The sequence below is a fragment of the Pteropus vampyrus genome, unplaced genomic scaffold, assembly GCF_000151845.1.
Source record: "Pteropus vampyrus isolate Shadow unplaced genomic scaffold, Pvam_2.0 Scaffold207, whole genome shotgun sequence".
Lineage (NCBI taxonomy): Eukaryota > Metazoa > Chordata > Mammalia > Chiroptera > Pteropodidae > Pteropus > Pteropus vampyrus.
Genome location: NW_011888988.1, coordinates 167,349 through 187,839, shown reverse-complemented (window position 1 = coordinate 187,839; position 20,491 = coordinate 167,349). Strand labels below are relative to the sequence as shown.

The 20,491-nt window shown below is 46.2% G+C and overlaps 1 non-coding gene across 1 annotated transcript; it reads right to left on the bottom strand.

The window, feature by feature from the left end:
• Positions 1 to 9,263: 9,263 nt before the first annotated feature.
• TRNAE-UUC lies at positions 9,264 to 9,337 on the bottom strand. The gene has a single exon. It is a non-coding gene; the product is annotated as a tRNA-Glu (tRNA).
• Between the last annotated feature and the right edge of the window lie 11,154 nt (positions 9,338 to 20,491).

Below are 20,491 nucleotides of genomic sequence, written 5' to 3'. Positions count from 1 at the left end.
TTATTTTGATTATGTCTCTGTAATGGTTAAAACTTTTGTGCAAATCCCCTTAGGTGTATGTGTTTTTATATACAGCATTACTATACTAATTAATATATTATCTGCATTATAAAACACAAAATTTTAAAAGAAGTAAAAATGGTTGTGATAGGGCGTGTTCTGCGCCTTCGCCCAGCAGGAGCCTCTGAGGTCCTGTCTGAGCCTGAACCCCCTGTTCCTTGCACTCAGTTTCGGCCCGCGTTCCATATTCAGCGGAGGCTCCAGGACGCCCCTCCTCTTCTTGCATCACGGGTTTCCCTTCTCTGCGGGATCATTTCCATACGCGGTAGTTTTCGTCAGCTTAAAAAAAGCCTTCTTTGACTTCACCTCTTTTAGCTACTGCCCATTTCTCTATCTCTTAAAGAATTTTCAGCCCTTGCTCTCTTCACTTCCTCTCTTGAATCCCTCCGGTCAGGCTTGTCCCCACCACTCCGGACAAAAGGCCAGTAGTGACCTCCATGTCACTAAATCTAGTGGTCACTGCTCAGTCTTCATGGTAGTAGCTTCAGCAGTATTTGGCACAGCTGGTCACACCCTTTTCTTTGACATTCTTTTCTTCACGTGGCTTCTAGGACACATTTCTGTTTTTCCACCTGACTGATTGGCTCTTCCTTCTCAGTGTCTCATCTCCCTGACCTCTACACCTGAGCAGGCCCCCAGGGCGCCTCCCCCACCTTCTCTCTTTCTCTCTGTGATCCTCTCCTGATTCATGGCTTTAAATACCTTCCATATGCATGAGGTCTAGAATTTGCTTCAGAGTAATCCTAGGAGACAAGATTGACCGTGAGTTGATAGTGGTCGAAGCTAGGTGATGGGTACCTGGAGGTTTATTATACTGTTCTCTAGTTTTACTTATTTTTGAAATTTTACAGAATGAAAAAATGAAAAAGAAATCTACATGTCGATGACCCCCAATTATTTGTCTCAAGTCCTGCCTCTCCCCTGAACTACAGACCTGACTTCTGTCTCCATCTGCCTGTTTAACATTTCAAATAGGATGTTAAAAGACATTTCACACTTAACATGCCCAAAAAACGAATTCCTGATTTTCCCATGCAAATATATTCTTCCTGCAGGCTCCCATCTTGATTCTGGGACTGCTGTCCTTCTACTCATCCAAAACACCTATGGTCATAACTTTTCTTATTTATTCATATCCATCCAAACCATCAGCAAGTCATGGCGGCTCTACCTGCAAAATACATCTAGAATATGACCAGTCAGAACTACTTCCAGCACCCTGGTCCGAGCCACCATCATCTCTCTGACCTGTTTCTCCTTTGCTCCTTACAGGCTGTAGTCCTCACAGTAGCCAGAGGGGTCCCATGCACCGTGTCACATCATGCCCCACCATGCTCGGAACCCTGCAGTGGCATCTGTCCTCACTCAGGGAAAGTCTTGGTCCTCAGAGTGGCCACAAGACCCTGTAGCTTATAAACATGATAAAAATGTAACGAGAGTTACGCATGAGTAATTTAACATTTTCTGGTGGCCAAATTAAAAAAAGGAAAAACAAGTGACATTAATTTTAATAATTTGTTTAACTTAGTATGTAAAAAAAAAAAAGATATATATAGATCTCTCACATTGTTTTTGTACTAAGTCACATTCACGGCACATCTCAATTTGGACTAAGTGCATTTCACGTGCTCAGCAGCCTCATGTAGCTGGCGGCTGCCATACTGGAAATGCAGGCCTACACGGTCAGGCCTTGCTTTACTTCTGTGTCCATATCTCCTGCTACTCTTTCCTTCGTTCACTTGGCTCCAGCCAGACTTGCCTTCTTGCTGTTCCTCAAATAAACTAGGCATTTCCTGTTTAGGCCCTTTACACCTTCCCGCTCCCTTGTTTGGAACACTTTCTTCCAGATGGCCCAGTAGCTGGCTCTTACTTCCCCTGGGTCTGTGCTCGGATGTTACCTTCGCAGCACCCCTCCCCGCCCCCACACTGTTGCACGCATTTCCTGCCCCCCTGCCCTGCTGTGTTCTTTCTCCACAGCACCATCACCGTTTAACTTACTGTGTATCTCTCTTGATTCGTGTGTTTTCTCTCTCTCGCCACTGGAAGGTGAGCTCCATGAGAGCGGGGATTTTTGTCATTTCTGTTCCCTGCTGTATTTCCAGAGCATGGAACGGTGCCTGGCACGTAAGAGATAGGTAGATGTTTTTGAAGAATTAAATGGAGTGAATTATTGAGAATGATTCTTTTTCAGTAAAAACCATGCAGTTGAATATACTTTATTGTTTCACAATATCTTGGTGTCATATTTTTCAGCATAGCTTCTTGAAGGTCTGATTCAAGTCTGGTATTTCGAAAGAGATCGCTTTATAAAAAGGTTATCATGGGTTCAATTTATAGTATAAATGGTCTCAAGACCCCTGAAATACTTCATTTCATTCATTTCACTGGAGATGTTAAAATAAGTTTAGATATTCTGTTTTAAGTGTGTGCATAGATAACGATTTTAGAGTTGATGTTCTTACATCATCATGCCCAAGTGCCTGTTTCTGAAGTGCTCTTTCTGTGACATGTCTCTTTCTAAAAGTAAAGGCTTCCGTACCCATTTTTAAAATGTCACCATTACCTTAAAAGAATAGACTAAATTTTTGTTTGTTTTAAAATATTCATTCAGTAGCATTCTGCTGACAGGCACTCATTACAGAAGAGGTCAGCAGATTTAGGAACCTTGATTTCTGCTAAAAAAAATTTTTTTTAAGTTGAGCAGCTCCTTCAGGTACTTTGCCATGAGACAGTCGGAGTGGGTGGTCGAATGATTTGCTGGCCTTGTCCTCTCATTACAGTGGACTGTCATTTATTGTAGTTAAGATGATATCCTTCAATTTGCTTAACTGGGCGCACATAAACTATACTAGAGTACACAGACAATGGGGTGCCACTGTCACCCTTTGTGTTTTCGTTTCCCACTCAGACGTGAGATGCCTCCTGTACCTTAAATGACAGAGACCACCCAGCACAGACTAATGACAGTAAAGTTTAATTCTTAATTTTTAAATGAAAAATAAATATAGACATTCTAATCCTTTGTTCTTTATCCTAATGGATCTTGTACACGCCACATCGAGAGTGGTTGCTGGATTAATCTTGCCTCCCTAACCAATCTTCAATCCACTCAGGGTTGGGTGTTGTCTTTCCTGTTGCTCACAGTTTCTGACAGTGCTCGGTTTCTCCAGTATTGAATAGTGCTGGGGATTAGCTCCGTTCTCTGACCTCAGTACGATAAGCTGTCTTTGTTAAATAACAAAGTCCAGCATCAGGATTCCTTTGGTGGCTTCTAGAGCCATTTCTTTAGCAGTATTGAAAGCATTGGTGACATTAGGGAAAACAGTATTGCAGTCTTAATGCCTCACTCTGGATCTGACAGGTGGCAAAGATGGCGGCTACTTTTGAGGCACTGCCATGTCGTGATTTAGGAGGTAGGTGATTGTGCTCAAACATTGCTCTGGAAGTGAGCTGGCAGAGGTTGCTGGAAGAGATGGCCAAAGTAGCTAGAGTAGCCAGCTCTCTTCTTACAGAGAGAGGTGATGTGTCTTTGAAGCACTGTGCCATGTCTTCCGTCAGCTCACCTACATGCTGAAAATGCTTGTGCAATTACACTTTTCATCCACTTTGACAGTCCCGGAGGTATGTCAGCTGCATATGTACACTTGGGGTTATTTTCCAACAATTTAAAAGATGAGCGGCTGATCCTGAGGAAAAAGAACGAGGATGGAGGTATCACTCTACCTGACTTCAAATTATACTACAAAGTGACAGTAACCAAAACGGCATGGTATTGGCAGCAAAACAGACACACGGACCAGTGGAACAGAATCGAGAGTCCAGAAGTAAACTCATATTTATATGGGCAAATTATTTTCAACAAAAAAGCCAAAAGCATACAGTGGAGAAAGGAAAGCCTCTTCAATAAATGGCGCTGGGAAAACTGGAAAGCCACCTGCAAAAGAATGAAACTAGACTGTTGTCTATCACCACACACCAAAATTAACTCAAAAATGGATCAAAGACATGAATAGAAGACCTGCAACAACAAAATGCATAGAAAAAAACATAGGAACTAAATTCAGGGACCTTGGATTTAAAGAGGGATTTTATGAATTTGACCTCAGAAGCAAGAGAATTAAAAGCTAAAATAAATGAATGGGACTACATCAAGCTAAAAAGCTTCTGCTCAGCAAAAGAAATCAACAGGGTAAAGAGACAACCATCTGAATGGGATAATAACATATTTGCAAGCAATGCCTTTGATAAGGGCCTAATATCCTACATATACAAAGAACTCATACAACTCAATAACAACAAAAAAGCAAATGATCCAATCAAAAAATGGGCAGAGGATTTGAACAGATACTTCTCCCTACAGGACATACAAATGGCCAACAAATATTTGAAAAGATGCTCAATATCGCTAGCTGTTAGGGAAATGCAAATCAAAACCACAGTGAGATAGCATCTCACATCTATTACAATAGCTATAATCAACAGGACAAGTAATAACAAATGTTGGAAAGATGCGGAGAAAAAAGAACCCTCATACACTGCTGATGGGACTGTACATTGGTACAGCCACTATGGAAAACAGTATGGAAGTTCCTCAAAAAACTAAGAATTGATCTACCATATGATCCAGCAATCCCTCTACCGGGTATTTACCCCAAAATATATTTGCACACCGATGTTTATAGCAGCATCATTCATGGTGGTCAGGACATGGAAGCAACCAAAGTGTCCTACAATAGATGATTGGCTAAAGAAGCTGTGGTACATATATACAATGGAATATTACTCAGCCATAAAAAGAGATGAAGTACTGCCATTTGCGACAACATGGATGGACCTCGAGATAATCATGCTAAGCAAAATAAGCCAGACAAAAAGTTGAAAATCAGATGATATCACTTATATGTGGGATATAAACCTAAAAGCAACAAAGGAACAGGACAAACAAACAGAGACTCATAGACATGGACTATAGACTAGTGGTTACCAGAGAGTAGGAGGTGCGGGGGGAGGGCGAAGGTAGATGTGGTTAAGGGGGTCAAATATAGGGGGGTGGGGAGAGAGTGAATTGGATAAAGGGGATCAAACTGGACTTTGGTAAACACAGTAGATAATACAGATGTCAAATTATAATGTACACCTAAAAATTACATAATTATATTAACCAATGTTACCCCAATAAACTTAATAAAAAAAAAAAAAAACAAGATGAGTGGCTAGAATAAGAACTATAGGCTGTGGCCGGGCACAGATGCCCTGTGTACTTTCTGCTGCACAGAGACTGTCTCCCACATCTGGATCCTGCTTGATGAGCAAGGCTTGTCCCCAGTGAGCCATTCTTTGCTGCTTAGACCGCTAGCTTACCCATCAGCATCCGTTCATGGATGCACATTTGTACAGGGCTTCCTGTGTGAAAGTTCTGTGTCTTTCTGGATGGAGTGAGGTAGGGATGGGAAAAAATGAATATGCCAGTGTGAACGAACCATGGTCTCTGTCCTCAGGGAACTATGGTTAGTGAGGGAGACAGATACCCACACTAAACTACAAGACAAAGCATAAAAAAAAGATGTGAATAGAGTGTAAGAAAGTGTTGTATTAGCCAGAAGGGGCAATTGGGAATTGGAGGGTGTGCCTTGGAACATGAGGAAGATCTCATCCATCTTGTTCACGGCTGGATCCTTAGAGGCTAGCAGAGTGCTTGGTCCCTATCAGGTGCTCAGTAAATACGTATTTGTTAGTAGTTGGGTGTTGGAGGTGTGAGACTTCACCCAAAGGTGCAATGCAGTGGCCCAGGTGTGAAGGCGGAAGTGACTTGTTGGGAGACGGTGGTGGCGTCCTCTGAAGGATTGTATGTGGCAGAAAGGAGTTTATATTGCGAAGTTAGGTGAAGTCTTGAGAGAGTCTTCACCAACTTTCTAAGAATTTGATTTTGGCAGTTTAGAATTTGATTCCTAAAATTTCGGTTTTAGGAATTGCAAGGGAACTATAGTTTCTTTTTCTAGGAAACAAAAAGTCATGACAGCACATGATTCGGCGTCTACCGCCAGAGGACTCACAGATCCTGTTATCAAACCCTGCTTATTGCGCTCTTAAAACAGGATAAGACACTTTGCTTTTCCCTGGAGTCGTTAGGAATCGGCTCAGATTAGTGTGGACTGTGCAGGCGGCCTGGGCTGTAGGGGCACTGGTGAGTGGCAGGCACTATAGTAGCCCCGATGAGCTTGGGGAAGCAAAGGAGAATGGGAAGTCTCTGTGCACTGACGCTAATCAGGAGATCCAGTGTTTGCTCCATTTAACAGGGGATAGAAAAGTTTACCTTAGGAGAAAAATTGAACCTTTAAAACTTACTAATTCTGAGTATGGAATGCTTCTGCTCACTTTTTTTCTGCGCCATGGTTTCTAACTCACATGCCTAGCCAAGCAGTAATTACAGATACAGAGAAGCAGTGTGTTGCATTTCTGGGAACAGTGATTGTGGAAATGAGTCCTTAGAGTTTCATATTACCAGGGTGTAGGGATTGGGGAACTCCTTGTCCTGATCCACGAAGGAGGGCTACCTGGAGGAAGAGCGAGTGAGATTTCACAGGCTGCTTGGAAAAGCAGAATGCCTGGGCTGACGATAATTTAAAATTAGATTGTTTTTGTCCTTGTTATAAAAATTACTATAAAGAGTATTTGTGTACTTTCAGTTAAAAAATACATTAAAAAAACAAACTTCCTGTCCTCTAGGGCTTTGTAGTGTATCTGATACACAAAGAGGCTGTTTGGAGGTTGAAAAAACCCAGCGTTGACATTTCTGCCTTGTGTGTCATAGGTAACTCCATGCGGTGGAGGGACGAGGTTGAGGGGTGGTGAGGCAATGCTTTATTCTGCTGAACAACAGTCTGAAACTATACTTGGCCCCCCGCCGTGCTAGATGCTGGCCAGCACCGGAAGGCACCGCTGAAGGTAGAAGGGGAGAGCTCTTGAGCTCCTGCACCCCAAGCACAGCAAGGAGCAAACTTGGGGACCCCTGGGGGCCACCACTGCTTGATACTGTGACACGGGCTCTTCCTCCCCTTGCTGTGGCTCCCCCCTTGCGTGCTTCGTGGGGTTTTGCTTTGTGGGCAGGTCAGTTTGTGAGGGAGTTTTAAGTTCTTTCAGGAACCCCTCCTATACATCACAGTGTTGGGTTCAGACTGCATGTCCTCACATTAATGGATGGTGAAATCAATTTAGTAGGTTGAGACCAGAGTTTAAAAAAAAAAAAAAAAAGCATAATAGAAAGTGTTAGATTGGGTAGTATGTAGTAAAGGTGAGTGTGATTTCATGAAACTTTATTTCAGTTACATATATCCATCTTCATATACACAAATGCTCGTGTGTGTGTGTGTGTGTGTGTGTGTGTGTGTGTGTGTGTGTACGTACGTGTGTGTACGTGTACTGGATCACCTTGTAAACTTTATTTCTTATTGTAGGTCAGGGTCTTAAAAGTTTGAGAAATTCTCCTGGAAGGGTTTCTTTGCCCTTGACGTAGACAGCAGGTTCCAGCCACTTCCCCAGAGGCTGTGTCTGTGGAGATGCGTGGCGAGCGGGCTTCAGTGAAGAGCAGCAGAGTCAGGCTCCCACAGCGTGATCCGGGCTCCTCTGCACTGCTCACCCACTGCGGCTCCCTCTTCCCCGTGCCCGGTGCTTCCTGATGCAGAGAGCTGTGGGCAGAGGCCCAGAGAACATCAAGGCATGGGAGCAGAGGTCGCCTTGCCCTGCATGTCACCAGGTATGACTCCTGGAGTGCAGCCTGTCAAGCTCCTGCCTCCTTTCTCTTCCGTTTCCTGATCTTATTAGCTCCTTTCATACCCGGCGCAGGGCAGGGAGAGGAGGGCCATCCCGACTTATTATCTTGCTCTGTTGTTATGTTTCTCAGATTCATTGGGTGAGGGGTTAGCATTCACAGTCTGGGGGAGATTCCCGGCAAATTGGAACAAGCCGGCTCTTAGTGATCCCACTTAGACATCTGAGTCTCTGGCTCGTCTTCCCCCCAAAGGAGGGGAGTCCTTCTCGGATCCTAGCTGCTTCTCCTTCTACCAGCAGAGTGCTGACCCACTTGTCGTACCTCAAATAGAGTTTAAATTAGGACCTTTAATCTGTAAGAGGCTTACAACTCGTTGGTGGCCAGCTGCCCTGGATATCCATGTGGGCAGAGCTGGGCTTTGCCTGGCTGCTGCTGTTGGGTTTAGGGAATCATGGGGGTCGGTGGCTTCGTGGCTGAAGTGACTAGACACGTGGCCTCACTCGTCGAGGCCTGGGAATCAGAGGTCCCGGGGAGCAGAGTTGTTCGCGCAACGTTCCTTATGCCGGCGGCACTTACACACCCAGGCCCTGAGAGTGGGTGGGTGGCGTATCTCGGGGTGGAATGGGGTGAGGTCTGTCCTTATAATGATGGAGTGGGGAATCCAGAGTTCCATGGCCTTGGGTGCTGGTCCTGCTTCTCCTGGGCACTGAGCCAGGGTCCTTGCTGATGTGCAGTTAGCTCTGCGGGCTCAGCATCTGTTTTCATTCCACGAATATTTATTAATCAAGAGCTGTGTGTCCAGTACCATGCTGGGTACCATAGGGGACAAAGAGAAGCATGATAATGAGGACCACCCCAAATTTCTCAACGTCTCTGAGGAGATCAGACTAGTATATAATGAAGCGTTCATTCATTTCACAGGCAGATACTTATTTGACTGGTAGCCATTCAGGGTAGCAAATGATAAATGAAGTTCCAAAGTCATAGGCGTGAGGGGAAGTATTGTTGGAGACCTGAGAAGGGAGAGGGCCCTGGGCTGGTCAGAGTGGGCCCTGAGTGGTGGGGTTCAGAAGGATGGGGAGAGGGGAGGACACCGAAGGTGGGAAAAACAGGCAAACAGAGGTGGGGCCAGCAGGTGGCCCCCCTCCTCAGTGCAGGCGGCTGCGGAGCCTCTTCCCCTTCCCACTTCTTGGAATAGTCCCAGTTCCCATCCTGGAGACTCTTACTCCTGGGACAACACAGAGACAGATCTTGGGTGCCTTCTCATTTCTCCTCCTCTTCCCCGCCCCTTTAATTCTCCCCCACCCCCCACTTCCACCCCTGACCTACAGATACTGCTGTCTCCCCTTAAGAACTGGATCTCTGAATGTGGGGCGTCTCCTCCCACGCGCTCAGGGCGTGCATCAAGGGCCTGGTGTACCCGGGGTACGGTCCGTGGCTCCACTTGGGGTGCGAACCCAGGACCTCCTGCATGAAAAGTAGACGTGCTAACCACTACACTATGGAGCCACCCCTTCTCTTTATCGTTGTAATGACAGTGATAATATTCCTAACTCTTACTGAACACTTACTACATGTCACTGTTCTGTGTGCTTTATCGTTTTGCTAAATTTTCGCAGCGATGCCCTGAGGCAGGTGTTGCATGCCATCATGTGCATTTTACAGTCGATGCAAGTGAGGAATAGAAGGTTAAATAACGTGCCCAAGGTCACAGAACAAGGAAGCGGGTGGTCAGGAGTTCCCCTGGGCAGTCTGGAGGCAGAAGCCCATGCTCTTAACCCACGGTTTTCTGAACTTGTCTGAACGCTGGAATCACCAGGGGCGCTTTTAAAATTTCCAAAGCCTTGGCTGGTTACATTACAGCCCAGACCAATCACATCAGAGTCTCTAGGGGGTGGGGCTCGGCATCAGTCATGTTTTGAAGCTTCCCCGGTGGTTTCAGTATGCAGCCAGGTTCATAAACCACTCTCTTAACCTCTGACTTTCAGGGCCTGTGACTATTCGATTGAATACATTTTTATCTCCCAAGGCAGAGGGGCCTTCCCCGGTCCTCTCCTGAAGGCCTGTCCGTATCGCCCATCATTCCATAAGGTGTGACTCTAGCCTCTCGTCTAAGGGAGTGGGACCACCCCATAGCATCTGTGACTCCCCAAGAGTGAAACCTGGGTGAAGGGGCCTGGCAGAGAGAAGGATGTTCTCCTGGAATCTGTGCCCCTTGCCCCTCCAAGTGCCGCCTTGGGGCAGGGCCTGCTTTCAGAGCCCTGGAGACCTCCGACTGTGGTTTCTCACATCTTCTGCTCCCCTGGGCCCCAGACTGCAGCGAGAAGGAAGAGGTCACAGGAGGGCAGATCTTTTCTCGACAAGTCCCGCTCCTCTCTGTCTGTCCCCGGGTGAACCTGAAATGGACACGAAGAGCAGCGTCGTTTGGGTGACTGGGAACAGCACTAAATTTAGCAAAACTGTAACTGGTGGGGGACCGGCCTGTAGTGAGCCAAACCCAGCCCCAAGTGAACGGGATTTCTAGTCAGCAGCACAGCCAGCGTTGTCTCTGCTTGGGCAAGTCTGTGGTTACACTGGATCTTTCTGGTTCTGAAGCCCGGAAACTTGTCAGCCTGTCCCTGGGGACCTCCCTGGCTCTGCCCCTTTGAGACTTGGCTCCGCCCCACTGCCCTTCAAGGTTAGGTCTCCCATCTGTCCCTCCCTCACGTGTCTGGAGTTCTCACTTCAGTGCTTTCACCTTGGCCTGCAAATTCTTCCATGCCTCTTGGCCTGTGCGTCAACCTCAGTTCCCATGGCCCTTCAGAGCAAGACCAAAGCTTCCGTTGGTTTTTCTTAGGGCATCTGGTATCTTAGGACACCTTCTTGTCAAGATTGTTGAGTGGAGGAAAGGAGAGAGCTGGGATGGTTAGTTAACTGAACAAGGTCTTTGAGGGACTGAGACATCCATTCCCTCCCCCCAGAAATTTAGCCAAGTTCATGGTGTTTGTAGACTCGGCACTAGACATGAATTAGGACGTGGAGTGGTAGTGAGTGGGCTGTGGGACTAAGTCCATCCCAAAGCCGGGGATTTTTTTGCTTGGCTGTCTTCTGCTTGATGTAGACCGTGTCTGGGAGAAGGTGGGTTTTGTGGAATTAGAGAGCGGAGGTCCGCTGGTGGCAGAACATCTTCCCCTACCGAACCTCCTCCTCCCACTTCTCATCTCCAATGGCGGCGGCTCCCTCGGGGAGCTCTGCTGTCTGAATGCCCGAGGAGATAATGACCAGCCGACATTTTCTCAGCCCTTTCCAAAGCGGACGACTACACAATGGCCAGGGCTGGGGTCTTGTCCGTGTGAGACGTGATGTTAGTATAAGGCAGTAGTCCCCAGGCGACATTTGGCAACGTCTGGAGACATTTTTGGTTGTCCCAGTGTAGGAGCAGGAGGAATGTTACTGGTGTCCTGTGGACAGAGGCCAGGGATACTGCTGTATAACTCACAATGAGCAGGACAGCTCTCCCTACAACAAAGAATTACGCAGTTCGGAATGTCAGTAGCACTGAGGTTGAGAGACCCTGGTATAGGGGGACAGTCTTGTAGAAGTAGAAATGACCTTGAGAGGTCATTTCATCTGGATCTCTGCCTCTGTTGGAAATGACTTGAGAGCTGTCTGGCCACTGCCTCGTCCCTTCTTCCACCTCCTTTCCCTCCTTTCCCTCATGACGGTGTCTTATAAAATTGAGTTCAGGAGGTTTTGTCCAGGGAGTTGCTTAAACCTCACGTGGTACAGTTTCACATAGAACCCCACCGTTTAAGCACACTTGTATTCTGGGTCGGTCTGTTCGGGGCTTGATGCAGCTGTGTCCCCAGTATACCCAAATAAGCTGTGATGTTGGCATATTTGGATGCTGATACCTTTGAGATGAACTGTAAGGGCAACAGGGAGGCCCTTCCATGCGAACATGGGGGAATGGTAGGAGTCTAACCTAGAGCTGTTTTTCCTCATTCTTGCTGTCACTGAGATGTGTGTGTGTCCTGCCTCACAGAAGCGAGTTTCACTTGCTGAGTTCTGTGAAATGCAGGACACACGTACTCATTGTCCTGGAGAACATGATGTTGCTTCCCAGATGAAACAGCCAACCTGTTGCCAGGTACTCTAGTAGTCCAGTGCATCTCACCTGCCAACACTGTCTCCTCCGGGTGGCAAGTCTGCTTGAAGGCCGGAACAGGGAAGTGAGAAGTCTTCCTAAGTCAGGCCCTAAGCTTAGTCTAGATGGTCGGGAGAGAGCAGTTGTGTGTAGGTTCTAGAATACACTGACTTTTTACATTTCAGGAAAGCTTCAGGTTCTTCCCACGTGACCTCACTACCTGGACTCTTTAGTTGTGATGTCAGAGTGAAGGTGTGAGCGGAATTTTGTGATGTGCGGACAAAAGAGATGATGGGAGTGGTGGCGGAGGAGAATGGCAGGGCAGAAGCCAAGGTGAGGCCAGGCAGCCTGGCGATGTATACAAACTCTCCTGGAGGCGTTGGGCATCTTCACCTGAAGTCACTTTTCAGTGTTGTTCCCCTGCCCCTGACTCCGTCACTACATTTCTTTGTGTTTGAGTGAGACTGATATATTTTTGGATGAGCCCTAAAATAAAAACAAGTGATGTTGGAGTTACCTCTGTGTTTTTATTTTTTAATTTCGAGTTTTCGGTCTCCCTTTGTTGGAAGTAATAACTGGGGGATATGGATTATAGGGCAAATCCTAATGTTCTTGGAATTCAGGTTCATTGCTTCTCTTACTCTGCTGTCAAGGACCAAGGTGATGATTGTGGGTTCAGGAGCCAGGCTCTAGATTACTGCTATTTTAACTGGCAACGAGGGCAGTCAGAACCAAAGCCTCCCAAGTCCTGTGCAGTGATGGTAAACATTTGAGTGGATTGTACAGATGAATGTGTGTATGTTTAGAAAGTGTACCCGATAGAGAAAAAACCTCCGGGTGAGCCCGGGTTGCTCATCCTAGCTGCGGGTCTGAGCACACCCAGGGTCACATCCTCTTATTCCATGATCGGCTGAAGTCACTTCCTTATGTACCCAGGGCTGCCCACACCCAGCCACTATTTCCTGTAGTGGGTCAGGAAGTGCAGGTCACACCTCCTAACATCTACCAGCATTCAGGTTCTTGTCCCTCAATCTCTGAGCCTCCTTAAAACATAGCTACCGTCTGGCTTCCAGATCTCGAGCTTGTCTTTGAGTACCTGGCTTCTGCTCAGACTCCTGGCTTCCAGGCCCAGAGTCGCTTCAGTGCTCTGGCAGCTACTGCAAATGTCAGCCCTAAGTTCCTGGTTTGGGGCTGTGTTGTCTCTTCAGTTTTCTTGTTTTTTTTTTTCTTGGTTTTTCCCTTTATCACAAGCTCCCACTACTTCTTTCTCATTAAAATATCTTGTTTCTCAGAATTACTCAATATTTCAACATGCGTCTATTATAAAACCCAAATATATTTTTTAACCCAGTCTCTTAGAATATAAAGCTTGATTAATTAATTTAGAGTGTTGAAAATGTGTTTATTTTATATGGCTTCAAAGTTTTAGACAGTAATAACTCTGCCCTATGTTAAAAGGCAATAGAAAGTGATCAGAAATGTCTATCCTTTAGATCTTGTGGAGGTACTAAAATCTGTTGGTGTTAGGGCAACAAGTCATTTGGATAAAAGTCCATTTTTCCTAGTATTTTTAAAAATCTTTCTAATTAGCTTTTTTTTAGTATAATTTTACTTGACATATGACACATACAGAAAAGTGAACAAATCCTACGTGTTTAACACAGAGTGTGCACAGCCTATAACTAGGTCAAGCAAAAGAAATAGGATATTACCAGACACCCCTCCTCCCCAAATGCCTTGTGCTTCTTTCCAGCTACTAACTGCCCTTTCATGGGTGACCACTATTTTGACTGCTAAAATTACAGATTAGTTTTGCCTGCTTTCCAGCTTTATGTAATATGAATCACACCGTGTTCTTTTCTGCGTCTGACTTCTTTCACTCGTCATTTGTGACATTCATCCATGTTGTGCGTCGTAGTAGTTTCCTCTTCTCGTGGCCGTGTAGTATTCCATTTTATTAATCTACAGTTTATTATCCAGTGTATGGTTGATGGATGTTTGGATTGTGTACGGATTTGGGCTGTTATAAACAGTGCCACTGTGAATATGTTTGAATATGTCTTTTGATGAATGAATATACACATACAGACACATATATGGGTATATATGCATGTTTTGTATATCTTGTGTGTGTATGTATATACACACACATATGTTTATGTTGGGCATATATATGAGTGGAACTGCTGAATCACAGTTTTTGTAGATAGTGCCAAAGCAGTTGAACCAGTTATACTCCCACTAGCAAAGTAAGAAAGTTCTGGTTGTTCCATATCCTTGCCAATATCTGGTATTATCTTTCCTTTTTATTATCCTCATTCTGGTGGGTATGAAGTAGCATTGTACTGTGGTCTGAATTGGCATTTTCATGATAGTGGCCATTTGGTATCGCTCTTGTGAAGTGCCCGTTCGTGTCTTTTGCTCACGTTTCTATTGGGTTTGCCCGTCTTTTTCTTATTGGTTTGTAGGACACTCTTTGTATATTGTTTCATATATATACATGAAATAGTTTCTCTTCTCAGGGCCTTTGGTATCTATGTCCCCAAGTTTAACCCAAGTTTAACCTATGTAAGAGCATTAGGATGATGTATAGTACTTTGCAAAGGGATCTTTATTCTTTGTTGGCAGTGCAGATGTTAGAGCTTCATTCAGTCACTACTCATCTGCAAAAGCCCTTTGAAATATTGATTGTGTAGGGTGGGACAGGAGGTCTTGAAGTCCTTGGCTTATTTAGGTATTGGCATCTTTGGGGTCATATAAAATAAAAATTATTGATATCCAAGTGCTGGCTATGTGTCATATATTGTTCTAAGCATTTTTCATGGACTGTCTCATTTATTCTTCAGACAAGCATATCATTTAGTTACTATTACTACCCTATTTTCAAGGGAGGAAATTGAGGCTCAGAGAGGTTTTATAATTACTGAAGGTCACATAACAGAGATTCTGGCTGCAGAGCTCATGTTCTACAACCATTGCACTACATAAAAAGTTATACTTCCTAAAATCGAAGTGTTGTTAGAATGCCTGGAATAGTGCCCGGCACATAGTAAGGGCTCAAGTAAATACCTGTCGAGTGAAAGAGTTTGACTTGGATGAAGCCTTCGTTGAGTAGAGAAGGTCATCCTGACACTGGGATACACTGATAGGAGAAGCAGTTGTGTTCTGTCCTGAAGTTTCTCTTGCCTAGAGCAGTGCCAGTCATAGAATAGACATTGTAGTGGACATTTGGAGTGAATGACTCAATCACAGACAGATTACAAACCCAGCTTAGCAGCAGGGGTGAACTCAGAGGGCACTGCATGGATCAGGGCCAAGACTGGCACATTGATAGGGGCCATGGTGGTGGCCCAGGGAGAATGCAGAGTCCGGCTAGCAGTGTCCTCATTGTACAGCCACCAGGCAGCCCAGTTTGTGGTAGCAGAGCAGGGCCCCATGTCAGCAGGCGAGGCTGTCCCAGTTACGGGCAGTCAGGTCAGAAGAGGTCCCAGCAGCAGTGCAAGGCTGGCAGAATCCAAGGTCAGGTAGTCCAAAGTCACAAGGTTGCAAGCAGTAAAAGTTCAGGCTGCAAAGAGAGCCAAGGAGGGCTTGGAGGGAGCTGTTGCCGGGCTGTGTTCCCCTCCTGAGTGAGGCCTTTCTTCTCAGGCTGCTGAGCGCCCGTGAGGAATACACTAGACCTCAAGCCGGGCTGCATAGGGTGAACCAGACTTATCCTGTGTTAGAGCCAGATGGAGCCTTCGTGAATGTCATGTCAAACTCTCCGTTTAACGGACGAGGAAATTGAAGCTTAAGTGTGAGGTTATGCAGAGCGGACGGTAAACCTGGCACTGGAACCAGGCACTGCAGAGTTTCTTCCCACTTCTTCTTGTTTTCTATGAAAAATCCAGAGTGGTAGAACTTGTAATACTGGGAAGGAGGAAGGGCTGAGGTGAAAGCTTTAAAGAAGAATGTTGGAGGGGACTTGTTCTACAGGACATGCCTAGAGATGGCAGTGCCTGGGATGGGCATTTGGGAAGGAGCTGGTGGGATGACAAGTGCTGTCTCGATTCTAGAATATAAGTTCCATGAGGACAGCGTCATTTTCATTTTTTATTGTAGCATAATATACAGAAAAGTTCAGAGGGCAAGGACTTTTTATTGTGGTTAAATACATATAAACAGAATTCGCCATGTTAACTATTCAGCGTACAGGGCAGTGGTACCCAGTATATTCCTGTTGTTGTGCAGTCATCACCACCGTCCATCTCCAGACATCTTTTCATCTTGCAAAATTTAAACACTGTACCCATTAAACTGTAACCCGCCCCCCATCCTCCCCCCGCCCTCTGGTACCCACCATTCTGCTTTCTATCTTTATAAATTGGACTACGTACCTCATAAAAGTGGAATTTTACAGTATTTGCCTTTCTCTGACTGGAGCGTTTCACTTAGCATAATGTCTTTGGGTTTATTCATGTTGTAGCGTATGTCAGAATTTCCTTCCTTTTAAAGACAGAATAATGCTCCCTTATATGGATATACCCCATTTTCTTTATCACTGCATCTGTCGATGGATGTTTGGGGCAAGAACTTTTATATGGTTTGTTAAGCAATGACTAGAACAGATTCTGACTTGGTAGGGGCTCAACAAATAACTGTTGAATGCATTTTAGTTATGTTGAACATGAGGTGACAGTGAGCTCTCCAAGTGGACTGTCCAACAGGTGCTCCAGTATGACTGAGGACTAACGGTGAGGTGAGGGATGAAGCCCGTGGTGTGAAGGTACTCCGGGGCACAGGGGCGGAGCGATAGAGCATGAGCCTGGGCTCAACACAGCTGGGAACAGAGTCATGGAAGATGCAGGAAAGATGGTCTCAGGGTAGTGCCATGGGCTCAGAAACAATGGGATTTAAGAAGAGGGGCAACATCCAAGTCAAGAAGGATGCGGTCTGAGGGAGAAACGCTGGGATTTGCGAATAGCGGTGGAGCTTAGACCTGAACTCAGCTCTATCCGATGTCATTGTCGACTTTGGAAATGAATTTCTATAGATGGTGGTGGAGATACAGGCGAGAACCTGAGATCATGGGAAACCTTCCTGAATCAGCCAGAGCTATAAATGCTACGCGCCGAGACTAGCAACGGCGGAGAAAGACTCATGAAGCACAGGTCATTCTAAGGCTTCATGGAAGCCTTGGCCTTGCGTGTGTCCCTAAAATGTGGCTGGGCTCTGTGCTATAAAGAGGAGGGAGAAGGATACCTCAAGCAGAGAAGATAGTGAGGAAAAGGGCTTGATGGAAAGGATGAGGGTGTGCACGGGGACTAGACAGAGATCAGATCAATGAGGCAGAGGATAGGTCGGGGAAAGTGGGAAAATAGTCTCCTATCTAAAGTTGCTTAAGAGATGACGATTGGGAAGCTTGAGTAATCTGCATGTAAACACAGCATCAAACATAACTCAGTAGCCACTGGGCACCAAAGAATGCCCAGGAAAACCAGTCGCTCTGTAAGTATAGCAGAATATTCTGTCATGGACACTGACAGCAGTAAAGACCAGGTTGCACGTGACAGGCATGCTTGGCTCAATTACGAGTGCGGCCGTTTCTGAGTCATGTGCTAGAGAATCAGAGCCTCCGCTAAGTGTAACCTGCATTCACTGAGCTGCTGAGAGCCCTGCCGGATGGCGTGTGGGCCTGCCTGAGTCTTGAAGCCCTTTCCTTTCTGCAGAACCTGGGGTGATGTTGGGCCGAAGACTGAGAACGTGGATGCCAGGGCTGCCACCATCTCACTCTCGGCGGTTTCTACACCAGCGCTGAGCTGCCAGCGCTCTTCTCTGGGGTCAGGCAAAAGTCTACACGCTCATACGTATCCCCTTCTGAAAAAGTGGTTGGGTAAATTCTTATGTACACCCACCAGGGTGGCCCCAGATCTCAAGGAAATATACAACAATCACTTTTAAAGGTAATATCTAGCTAACTCCCGCAAATTCAGGCTTCCTGGAACTGTTTATCTCAAGGAAAATGCCCGGAGCATTCCTACAGGATGTAGACGAAGGATCCAAGTGTGTGGAACGTGAATCCTCTGTACAGAGAACCAGTGAGATGCTGCCCCCCAGTGCAGGTACCATGGCAGAGAGTGTGAGGCTGAAGAGGCCAGAGTCCCTACTTGCTTTTGAGTACCAGGGTTTTCCTGACAGAGCGGAGAAGCAGGAAGCATCATCCTGTCTCCACCTCTCTCTCAGATGCAGCGAGGGAAGCCACGACACTGGAAGTGGCTTTAAACCTCTCCGTGCTTTTATGCTTGTGTTATGTCTGGTACCGCTGTTTACTCCAGCCCCACAGCATGTTACTTCAGCCTTTGGCTTGGCACCTCCGAGACCAGGTTTCTGGGAGCCTTATGTACAAAAAATAATAATAATAGCTGAACTCATTGATTGTTCACTGTGTTCTAAGTGCTGTTCTAAGTGTTTTATATGTATTTAAGTCTCACAGTAATTCTGTGGGATAATTGTTCTGTTCGACAGGTGAGGAAATTGAATCACAGAGGGGTATCGTATCTTTCCTGGATCATCTAGCTAGGAATAGGTAGGAGCAGGAATTGAACCTGCCTGCCTCCAGAGCCTGTAGTCTTCAGGGAAGACAGCCCCAGTGGGATGTGTGGGAGCCACCAGAGGCCAGCAGAGAGGTCAGCTGCTGACCAGTCAAAGTCCTAGATCCGGTTTCTCCCTGTTGGAGCAGCTGCCTCTGCTGCCTCAGGGAGGGGACTGCTGCCCTGCTGTATTACCCACGCTTGCCAGGAGGATTAGCCTTTTCCTCATGTCAAAACAAGCCAAGCAGGAAGAAAACTAACAAACAACTCATGGCTTCCAGCAGAAAAAGTTCTGTAGCTTCTCCAGCAGGAAGGGAGACCAGTGCTGTGGAGACCCGAATGTGCCCGGTTATGTCCTCGTCGTAGGCATATATTGGTGAAAGGGACCTGAAGGCCTTTGTTTTCCAGGTCAAGATACCGAGGCCTGGCCCATGTGGCACTCTGTCTCTGCAGCTGCCCCCTCCTTTGCTCCCCTCGGTACACCATGTGCGATTCGATAATGTTCTGGAGACCCAAGGTCTCTCCCCAGTTCTGCCGCGAGCTTACTCTGGGACCAGGGGCCATTCTAGTTTCCCATCTGTAGGATAATGAGATTGAACTTGAGCAGTAGTTTTTTTAAAAAAAATGTGTATTACTGCAGTGAAACAATTTTTTTCCAAATAAAACATTACTGATAGATGCAGAATAAGAAACAGTTAAAAGTAGAGTTATAAATTTTCAAAAAATAAACAAGGATAAAAAACCTTAGGCCAGTCAGACTTCTCTGCGAATTGTTCCCGGAGCCTGCTTCATGCTTTTCTGCACATCATTCCCGCCCCTTGGGTTGCCTTAGCTCCTTCCGTTTTTATTGAAGGATTTGGATTCTCCAGAACCACCCTCCACCCCATCAGCCTCTCTCTCATGGAGCCTCTTTGCTTCCAGTGAATCCTGCCCCCGTCTAGGTTTCTATTGCATTTATTAACTATTTCAATCATTGGGCTCCTCCATACTGCCTAGTGGTAGCTTAAAAGAATTTATGTAAGTTATTTGCACATACACATAATATTTACATATGTATAAATAGCATATGTTTGCATATGTACTTTCATGTATATATGTATACATACATGTATCTATAAATGCATATGTATCTATGTATACACATGCAGCCTTTATTTAAAGAAAGGCCGTGTCTTTGTGTTCCCCAGCACCTGGTACATGATAGGTCTCTCCAGTAAAGTTTTGATCGTGGGGATCGTCTTCTGTGTCATCCTGAGCATCTTGCCTATGTCAAGTCTCAGTAAATACTAGTGTTAGAGGATTGCATGATATGGTATGTTTTTTACCTGGGGAGTGCTGGATATAACTCTGGGAAATGTACGTATTTTCTTACATCGAAGGTGGAGATGATGACGCAGGCCTTCCACGAGTATTTACTGAGTGCATACTGTATTCCAGGCACTATCTAGGCCCTGGGGATTCAGCAGTTTACAAAGACAGAAGTCCCTGTCCTCATGGAGCTTATACTTCAGCTAGTTTGAGGAAGAGCCTCTAGGGTTGCTGGAGGAAGACGGGAAGGAAAGAGTCCCTTTTGCTTGGTGAGAGGCAGAACCACAAGCCCGGTGGGGCTGCAGCAGGATGGAGGCCGCCCTGGTGGCCTGCATGGGGCACAGGGACTCCCTGGGCGGGATTTCTACTGTGAGATGAGACTAGGAGGAGGAAAGGCCACTTGGATTGGACTGAAGAGGCAGAGAGTCTCCACTCTTACACCCAGCCCAGCCACACCTTGCACCTGACCTTGAGGCTGCACATTCCGTTCCCCGCATCCACACAGCCCCTGTGGGCAGGAGGAACAGCACTGGGGGGAGAGGCTCTGTTGTGAGAGCCAGAGCCCCCGGCCCACCTGTGAGCAGAGTTGTGCCGTCCTGCTCCAGCCCTCCCAGGGTGTGGTGGGGGCTTGGCACAGGCACAGAGGCAGCCAGGCTGGCAGGG